Below are 10,860 nucleotides of genomic sequence, written 5' to 3' on the forward strand. Positions count from 1 at the left end.
AATTTTGCATGTTTCGCCTAGTTGTTATATAGTCCTAACGGTTTTTCAAATATTCAGTAACTGACGATGATGTTCGTAGCATCGAAACATGTCTCATAAATTAAAAAATGTCGTAATCTTCTTAAAAATCACGATTTGCTCCCTGCTGTCTCGACCTTTGGGTCCTATGTAATTATTCTATAAAGATATATTATCACCACCAACCAACCAGCGATACCATCAACGCCATCGTTTGGAAAGTTGGCACATCGATGTCGCCCACGCTTCCTTGAACCGTGAAGATGTCGGGCCTTTTATCTGAGATATGTTTGCATGTTATTAATAGAAAAGAACGCTAATTACTATTAATAACCACATCCTTTCCTCGTTTTAAGCAAATTAGAAACATAAAAGGCTCTTGCGATAACTTTGGACCACCCTGGCTGTTATGAAGACACTAGACAGGGAGGTCGAAACTTTGGGTCTTTGAAGTGTAATCTTTCAAGCTACATACAAATTTCTTCACTCTAGAGTAGCATCGAACTTTGTCAGATTGTCATCCTGTGATTAGTGCTAACCGTTGGTTAAGAGGTATGAAAACCTACAGGTTACCATGGTATAGCGCTAACCATGCTTCGAGCAACCGTAACAGTTGATTAGTAGCTCAGTGCACTTCCACCAAAATCGAATCTTTCGACAAACGTTTCAACATGTCTTGGATCCACGTCGGTTTCCTATAACATTTGAAACGCTATTGAATACATAACAGTCTTGAGACGTGTGCATAAACATAGATACAATTCCACACAGAAAAGAGTAACAATAGAAAAAAGTGCATAATAACTTTCAACTTCCAATGAACTTTCAACTTTTATTGAGACGTATTTACCGTCACAGTCTACATCGCTTGGATGATTCATTTAAATAAACGGGAACACAGAATGCCGCAAGAATTTGGAACAAATTCATCTTTCAACTGGGTAAGTTTCAATGAACGCCTCTCATTCCATTAATTTATTCACAAATTCACATTACCATATTTCCACCAATGGCAATGCTCCTCCACACCCTCTGAAAAGCCAACAACACCCACAATTCCTCTATTCGCTCTGACGAAGGGCTAACGCTCGATACGTCAACTTTCCAAATCGTTCACGGTGGTAAATCGACCTTTTTCAACACCTTTGATAAACCACCACCACGGTTTCTTTAGAAACTAGAAATTTGATTTAACAGAAATATGACGAAAACGTCCAAACGGGGAAGTATAGAAAAATGAAGGGTTCGTGTTATGTTGATGGGTTTACTAGTAAACTTGTTTGTGACGATTGCAGTGATGCAAAGGATAGATATTTTAAATTCAGCAGTTCTTAAGATGTCCTTCGAAGGTGCAAGATACATCAAATCATGTCTTACAAAGAAAAAAGCAAAGTGTTTTTTTTTAATTTTATATTTCTTAATTTACTGCTTTTCCTTTAACATCATACTTAGTGTCCTCAGCAGACACAAGACATGACTGTCGAAACCTTTCCACGTTTGAAGTCACATTTTTGTCAAACCTAAGGTTTCTCTACCGAGGGAACATCGAACAGATGTTGTATATTTTACCCCCATGCAAATACTGTGAACATGAATACATCGGACAAACCCAACGACAGTTTTGTATACGGTTTAAAAAAGCTCCCAATCAGGTTTTTTTGCTTTTCGAAAGGGAACCTCTGTTTACTGCAGAAACGCAAATCCGGCCATAAAATTGAGAAGTGTGATTCTACAGTTATCACCACTAAACGGCACGGTACCATCAAAGCTTGATACATTAAATAATTCCGCCCACTCTCCTTTGAACCTTGATGATGGTGGCCTTTGTCTGACACCATTTTAAGTCTCATTTAAAAGGAAAGGACGCTAATCAGCTGACGTTTAAAAGGACAGTGGTCACAGCCGTAAGACTGTCACAACTCCAATGGTGACACTAGGAAGGAATATGGAAATGTCTGGTCTTGAATCGAAACTTTGTATATTGCATTCATTAACTTTACACCAGATTCGCAACATGTCTGATTGCGAGCCTTGCATTTCGTTTGTTCATTTCTTTCACACACACAAAAAATATATATTCATCAGAATTTTGTGACCCAAAATTGGAGAAGTTTGAAGCATGCATTATGAATATCCTCTCCGCTGAGATGTTGTTGTAAACAGATGTTCAGTGTGGGTTTAATAACGGGACTTGGCAAAATGATGAAGGACTTTAATTAATATTTACTCCCGATTTTTAATTATTGGTAATAAAGCTGGCTGTCATATGGACGTAAATTGGAACTGGACAACTGATGGAAACGATATCTAGGATTCAGTAGTCTTTAATTGAAGACCAATGATCAACAAAAATATTCTCAAGGCCCTGGCAAAAGGGCTTCAACATATCCTTCAGTATCCGTTCGATTTTGTTGAAGGGTGATTTTGTGACAGTTTCCCCACCCCCTCCCCCCTCGTCTTTTCTACTGCGTTGAAACATGTTGAATCAACATTCTTCAATATCGTTCAACAAAATTAATCGAACGATTGTTGAAGCAAATGTTTAAGCCGTTTGCCTTAGCCTTTGGCCTAAAATAGGTAGAAAAATGATGGCAAAAAACCTGCCTGGTCGTGCAGAATATTCATTGTTATTAAAACAAGAGTACGTGGGTGTTCTCTCGTTTCAGGTGGTACTTTATCGATAGAGTAGGTCGTATTACTTAAAAAAAAAAAAACTTTGCTGCTAGGTGACGGGACGTCATTGTTAGTTTAGGGTATCGCTCGCTATTCTAGCAAATTGATTTTTCCTCTCGTCTAAAATTTGACTAACCTTAGGAAGAACGTGAATGGCTTGTGTTTAACCGTTTCAATTAGTGCAGTTATATAAAAACTATTTAGTCTTGGACCGCCCGGGAGATTTCAACAAAATAATAACAATTTTAACGAAACACCTTCCTCACTGGAACAGGTGCTATCGTCGTCCTGTATTCAAATTAATGTACCTATTTTGAATTTCTTATGACCTTAACGGGTCGGAAGCTGATAGTTTTTCCCAGACAGCAAATCTTCTCGCAATTTAACTTAACTAATATCTCAAAGAGGATAAAAAAAAAAAAAAAAAAAAAATATATATATATATATATATATATATATATATATATATATATATAACAACGGAAAGCTTCGCAGAAGAGATTATCTCATTTTGTGGGGAGATTTCGATATTTTGAGCAGAGGTGAAAATTTTAGCCCCCGTGCGATTCCCTTGGAAACGAAGCGGATTGGAAATTATTTGCAAGCAATTCAACACCAGGGTTTTTGGTGCTTATTTTAGGCAATGGCAGTAAATGGAATTAAAGAAGATGTTTACCCACAGAACGGTCAACGAAAGTTCCGCCCAAAGCCTCGAGTGACTTTCAAGAAGACATTGGGGGATGACTTCATCACTATCAATGTTAGTGGAACGCTATTCCATGCCGAAAGTTCTATCTTCGCGAAGCACCCAGGTAAGCGTTTTCAAAATGCTAAAATTTCCTGTCGTTAAATGGTTAAAGTCATCGTGATATTCAATGAAAACTCTAAGAATTCGTTCCTTGAAGTTTAACTCCGCTGTTAACTTGATCGTTGAAGATCTCTGTCTCGATGCAAAATCATGGATTTTTGTATTTCGTCGAGCGTTCTTTTTTTAGACTTATTGGATTAGACCGGTGTTCGTTTTAAAATGTATTTTATAACTGTGATAAAAGCATGATACTTAGCTACCCAAATTTACCGCAATAACAAAAATACAACGATAAGCTGCTTGAGTTTAAAGAAATATAACATTTGGGTACAATTTTAAAATTGTCTTAAAATTGTATTCACCGCATCAACGACAGGAAACAATTTTTCCCGAATATTAGATACTGCTAAGTTTTTTTTTTATATATCGATGAGGCTTAAAAGCATCGGTTTAGATGTATTTTTCTTCTAGAGGGAGAATTGCGGTGTATCAATTTTTGAGATGATTTGAAAAGCGGTCATTTTAATATTTAAAGATGGCCAAGTTTAAATCTATTTTAATGTATCATGAGTGAATGAGTCGAAATGAAAAATAACAAAAGAAAACAAGACAATCGACAATGTTTCTTTAGTGATAATGATTGCTTGGAAACCAGACCTTGACAAAAGCATTGTTTATTTTTTTAAGGAATATTTGTTAAATTTTTCATATTCGCTATTTGTCGAATGATTTGTCGAAAGGGTATCTGTCATAACTTTTTCATCTCCTGTGCACAGTTCTTCTAATGAAAATTCGCAATGTGAGTTTAAGTTTAGACTTGCATAGCTTCTGTTCACACTATCATGTCCAAAAAGCTTACGTAACCTAACTTAAGGTTCACTCAGCAACCAGGTTGACATTGGCCGTTTTTAAACTAGAGACGCATAATTCAACGAGCGAAATGATATATGAAATGAATCGCATATTGAACTGAGTTTATGAAATCAAGTGAGCTATGATTCTCGCAGTTATAAACGCAATTTAGAGAAGCCTGAAAATTACAGGACTTCAACGAGATTTGAACCCGAGCTATGAAGCCACTGATGCTGGGAAATGTTGTCTTGTGTCCGTTACGAATTTGCCCAAGTTCGTCCTAGACTGGAAGAAATTTGTGACATCAACCCAATATCGAACCCATTCCCCTTCATTGCTCGGTCATGAATCAAACTACGACCACTTTTCCTGTCTTTCAAATCGAACAAAAAAATGAGTTTTCAATAAAAAGGTTCTAAAAACAACAAAATGTTTTTGGGACAATTTCGGAGCATAAATAAAGGGGAAAAGTTTAAATGTCAAAATTGGGCATGCTGCAAATAACATGTATTTCTGGACATAAGTGGAAAGGAAAGGAAAGGAACTTTATTTAAGTGTCTTGTCATTCTTGCGCTGGAGCGCTATTTGGGGACATTAAACTGAAATCAAAAAATTAATACAAATCATTGTCGTAAGTACTCTTTTTCTTTGGCCATCGCAGTTTGATCAGAAATAACACACAAACAGCGGTGACAAACATCAGATATAAACGCATCATTTGACGTTTCGTATGCTTCTACATACATCTTCAGAAGTGACGGGTGATACAAAATTGGATTTTAAATATACAGTATTACTAACTAATTAACTATTAACTATTAAGTAACAATAGAGGTGACAAAAATTAATAAGAACACAGCTTTTCGCTGCTGACAGCCGACCTTAAAGCCGCCCTTAAATGAATATGTTAGCAGCGAAAAGCTGTGTCTTTATTAATTTTTGTTACCTCTATTGTTACTTAATAGTTAATAGTTAATTAGTTAGTAATCCTGTATATTTAAACTCCAATTTGTATTAAACGTCACTTGTGAAGATGTATGCAGAAGCATGCAAGGTAATTTCAAAAAGGATGCGTTTACATCTGATGTTTGTCACCGCTGTTTGTGTGTTATTTCTGATCAATACAAATCAAATGTTGGGTTTTGCGGAGAAGGGAAAACCGGAGAACTCGGGGAAAAACCTCTCGATGCAGAGTAGAGACCCAATAAACTCAACCCATATATGACACCGAGTTTGAGAATCCAACCCAGGCCACATTGGTGGGAGGCAAGTACTCTCACCACTGCGCCATCCCTGCACCCCGAGAGGAAAGCAGATTGCAACTACTAACGATTTCGCGCGCTGAATATTATTTTCTTAATCTCCTACCGGCGTTTGTTTTCTTTCCAGATACACTTCTGGGAAGCACAAGGCGAGATCAGTTCTTCGATAAAAAACGGAACGAGTACTTTTTCGACCGCGATCCAGATCTGTTCAGCTATATCATCAAGTTTTACCGCAAAGGTACTCTACATTATCCAGAAGACGAATGCGCTTGTTGCTTTAAAGGCGAGCTGGACTTTTTCGGCATTGTGAAAAACAATTTGGGCAACTGCTGCTACGAGATCTTCCAAGAAAAATGCGATGAGTTTGAAGATTATCAACGCCGCCACGCCAAATGTGAAGACGTTGACTTCGTTCCCATTACTATGCGACAAAAAAACGTGGAAGCTCTTCGAAGACCCAGGACGGAACATCTTTGGACTCTTCTTGCATTACACTTCAGCTGTGCTTATTTTGGTAAGTGTTGTAGCGTCAACAGTTGAGACACTGCAGTGCGGGAAAATAAAATGCGGAGACAAATATTCTGAACAGTTCTATATAGCCGAATCCATCTGCGTTATTGCATTCACTGTGGAGTACGGAACAAGACTCTGGGCCTCGCCCAAACGTCTACAGTTCATGAAACAGTTTTTAAGTATCATCGACGTCGTGGCAATTATTCCGTACTACGTTGCACTGGTTTTCCCGGACGCAGAGGGCGGCCCGTTCACCGTCCTCCGTATTTTCAGAATATTCCGAATCGTCAAAATGTCGCGGCACAATACGAAAGTCCGCGAAGCGGGATCGTCATTGATCGCCAGCCTTTCCGAGTTGAGCTTCGTTTTCGTGATTCTCATCACTCTAGTGATATTATTCTCAACGGTGATTTATTACGCTGAGATGGGAGATGAGGATAACAACTTCACTAGCATTCCACTGACATTTTGGTACGTCATCGTTACCATGACAACGCTCGGGTAAGCTGCCTCTTTACTTTCTCCGATTTTTAGCTGAACATCTCGTCAGGGGTGGTTTTCACTTGATACACTATTATATTAAGCACACACAACATACGCAGGGGTCAAGGAAGTTGTCAGGAAGTGTCTTCTCTGTTGAGAGGGTTCGAAAGGGTTTTAAGCTGAGAGCGCGCGAGTACGCCACACACGCTTCTCGCGTTAGCTGAAGCCTGGTTTTCACTCGCAACGCAAGCACAAGCCCAAGCATAAACGCAAGGATCAGAATTTTTTCTTTTCCTTGTGCTTGCGCCTATGCTTGCATTCGCTTGCGTTGTGTGAAAAACGTGACGTAACGCAAGTGTAACGCAAGTGTAACGCAAGCTGGGATGTTCGTCCAATGAAAAAGACCCGTTCCAGTTTCCACTCGCAAAGCTGCGTTGTAAGAGAGAACATGGAACTAGTGAATCTATGTCTCTGCGTCGTGTGCTTGTGATTTGCGTTATGGTTCATTTTCTCTTCACACGAATCTCTTGTGCTTGAATTTATGCTTGCGTTTTGTGCTTACGTCACTAGTGAAAACCAGACTTGACAGGAGCCCATGACTAGGAGCCTCCAAATGCACTATATCCTTGAGTCAACCTTTGCCCGTATCTTTCTATTTTTAGAACCAACCCTTCAACAGGAGACTGACATGTACGTTAATTTACATCAGTTCGCACAATTTGCGTACATTGTTTTTGCTATTTTTTGTCTTCGTTAGACAATGACTTTATTCTGATTGGCTATTTTAAACAGCGCGTGCAGTGCCAAACAACTCGTGGCGTTCTAAAATTAGAAAGATATGGGCAAAGGTTTACTCATAGGGCTTGTATGGGGGAGGCAAGCTCCTACTGATGGGCTCCTGGACTTGATGAATCAAAGCGGGAAATAAAGTTTGTTAGATGTGATGAGTAATACTTCGAATCTGAGCGCGGTGACTTACCCTGACTTTTTGTATACAAGTAAGATTGGTTTCTTCGTCTTTAAAGACAATTTAAAAGAAAATTATCCAGTGGATTTTTTCTTCTTCCCACAGCGTTTTCATAAACTCAAGTGTACCAAGTGATAGGAAAAATAATTTAAAGGGATTTTCGCCAAAATTTCAATTAAAAAAGTAGATCGCCGAATTGGTTTTCGAAATGTCTTCCAAGAACTGAGTTTTAGAGAATCTGTCAGAAGTGGTGTATCGTTACTATGGCAACCGTTGGGGTGTGCGCCACCTTAAAAGTTGCTTGACAATAGTATTAGACAAATGTCAAAACGTTTCCCTACTGAAAGTGTTGAAGTCTCTTCCATTGGAAACCCACTATTACCTACAGAAAAACCCTTTTGAGCTCATCATCAACGCTATCTGGTGCCATTTCTTTTGTGTGTGCTGCTAGTGCTTATGCATGTGTCGCGAGTAAAAACTAACCCTTGGAAACGTTCTAAGAGATGTTCCTTGGAATTGTTATAAGCGCACACTTGGTGGACTTGGTTACTCGTTAGGTTCTCATACCCTCACTTGCAACTTCCTGTCCACATGCGTGACAAAAACATGTTCTGCCGGCCAATCAAAATTCAACGTTTTGACACTCAAACTTCAAAGTTTACTCGCCCACGTGGGAACGTTTTGGCGCCAGTTACGCAAATGATCGTAGCTGATTTAGTTTGGCAAGACATGGCGTTTACAGTAAATAAGCTAGGTAGGAATTTCAAGCAAGGTGATCAAAACTGCAAAAGACAAAATGCTGAAACGCGTTGCTGACTTTGCTTCCTGTGAGGTGTTTGCGAAGTGGCGCCAAAACGTTCCAAAGTGAGCCGGCAGAACGTGTTTTTGTCAAGCGTGTGGACAGGTAGTTGCAAGCGACGGTAAGCGCCTGAGAGAGTCTCCAAGCTTCAGTCAGGTTACTGAATTTCGCCCCTTGCGCACTTCCAACGAACAGACAACACCCTCCAGCTGGAAAATCTACACGAATTCGTCTATGTTAATGACAACTAACAAGCTTTAGGACGAAACAGGTGCCCAAGACGGGTAAAAAGTTTTGCGCATGCGTGATTGGCTTCAAATCCTTACGTGTAAGTGTATTCAGAAAATTTCTGACTGTTTGAAGCATAAATTTTGTAGTGTTAAAAACCGGAAGGGCCATTACAAAATTCACACCCTGGGGTTGCTTTTTGGTAGAGGCTTTGAGTATTTCGGGATTTTAAAAGGGCCGATCTTTACGATTGTACACCTTTTTATTTCTTTGCCTGCACAGTTATGGTGACATGGTTCCAACTAGCCTATCTGGTCGTCTGACTGGTGTCCTTTGCTCTCTAAGTGGAATCATGGTTGTCGCTTTACCAGCTCCCGTCCTTGAAAAGAACTTCAATCGAAAACGCGAGGAAGGAAGGCCTGATCCGGCTGAGAAAAAGACGCATGGTAACTCCTCCAAAGTGACGAGCCGATCTACGAGCGTCACTAAAAGATAGAAGGAAAAGATAGATTTACATCTTGGACGAAAGGGCGTGCCATCTGCGCCAAGCGCATAGATCTTGGTAGGAGTCAGAGCCGTAGTTTAACAACCGGTATCGGGATTGGTTCAGACAACAATAGACACATTTAAATCCTCAAACGAAACAATGGACTTGAACCTCAGACACACTGGAACTGCGTCCTCTGTTGATCCAGTGAAATTACAGGTTTTAGACCGCTGCGGACCTTGAAATTATCCCGATAATAAGGCTTAAAGATACCCCATTGCCATACCAAAGCGGTGAAGCTGTGGCCAGTTCAACGAGCAAACTGTCTTACGGTCATTTTGGCCTTTCTTGGGAGTAAGCTGCTGAGCCCAGTTGTCGAAAGCCTGATTAAGCTAATTCTGGATTGCGCGAAAGGTAAATTGCAGTCTATTTTCTTATCAGAAAAAAGTTTCCACACGATTTTTAGCTGCCAAAAAGGACGAGACTTTCCTTCAGCATATAAGGCTACAAGGTTGTGGCTTTTTTGAAGGGCAACATTCTAGCCTGGGTTTGTCCTTTACTTGTGGATCACTGTTAAACAGCTTTTGAACAACTGGGACCAAGAACTTCAATGAACGTCTGGGTGGTACGAAAATCTCACTTTCTCAGGACGACAACTTAGAGGTAACCGTTATCATCAATCCATTGAGCGTTGTTACCTTTAGGACATACAACTCTCTTCTTTTGTTGATGGGAACATTGTACTACGTCTCACTGCCGACGTATTGGATACACTATGACCGTATATCTTTCAAAGTCCAGTTTCTGTTCCTGCTTTGTTAATCGGTAACGCTTATATAATGGAGTATTTAAACCGATATAGTGAAGAAACGGACAATAAGTAATACTATAGATCAACTTAAATTAATTTAAGTTCGACTGATGAGCTCTTAGCACACATCAACGTTAGCGCTGAAGTAAACTATGCTGGGCTTATTGCGTGTATTATCTTCTGATGGAGATTATCCTATGTAAGAATAAAACGTGAAAAAAAGACGTACAATACATCAGTACGCGCAGGAAGGTGATAAAGTTTCATGTCATTAGAGCGTCTCGTCTGAGAACAAGAGAGATACATACTTTGAGAGATTTATACCATTAAGATTCAAAGAAAAACTTTCAAAGTCCAGTAATATAGACGGTAGCGAAGCAGCTGTTGTGAGGTGGATTTTATTTGGTATGGTAGCAGCTTCTGTTGTTTTTTTATGGACCAATACCTCATACTTGTCATATTTGCATACAACAAGCCATGACGGACCCCCCCCCCTTGGTTTTTAGGCCTCTTCCTATGGATGTGTGCCCCCCCCCCCCCCCTTGGTTTTTAGGCCTCTTCCTATGGATGTGTAAGAGCGGCAGCACTTGCACTTTGGAAAGTTTGACCTTGTTTTCAAAACTCCAGTTATATATATGTGTGTGCGCCCCCAAGCATGAGTTCCACTCAGGTTCTTTTTATTTTATAAGAACCTATTTTTATAAGAACGTTGAGGCTGAGATTAACCAAAATTTTAAGAACGTATTAAGAACGTTCCTCAGGTTGAGAGTCGATTAAGAACGCTTCTATTTTGCTCGTTTGTATTTTAAATGAAAGCATAAAATAAAGGTAAATCAATGTAAATGAACCCAAATACTTAAGGGCCTATTTTGTATGAAATAACAATGGTTTTCTTATTGCATGATACACATCTCAGTTTGTAACAATGAGCAGTTCTTATCTATAATCGTTCCAAA

General features: G+C 39.4%; 1 pseudogene; it reads left to right on the plus strand.

The window, feature by feature from the left end:
* The first annotated feature begins 847 nt into the window (after positions 1-847).
* On the plus strand, positions 848-10,441 carry LOC138011685 (A-type voltage-gated potassium channel KCND2-like; annotated as a pseudogene).
* The last annotated feature ends 419 nt before the right edge of the window (positions 10,442-10,860 follow it).

Source organism: Montipora foliosa, chromosome 7 (assembly GCF_036669935.1).
Source record: "Montipora foliosa isolate CH-2021 chromosome 7, ASM3666993v2, whole genome shotgun sequence".
Taxonomy (NCBI): Eukaryota; Metazoa; Cnidaria; class Anthozoa; order Scleractinia; family Acroporidae; genus Montipora; species Montipora foliosa.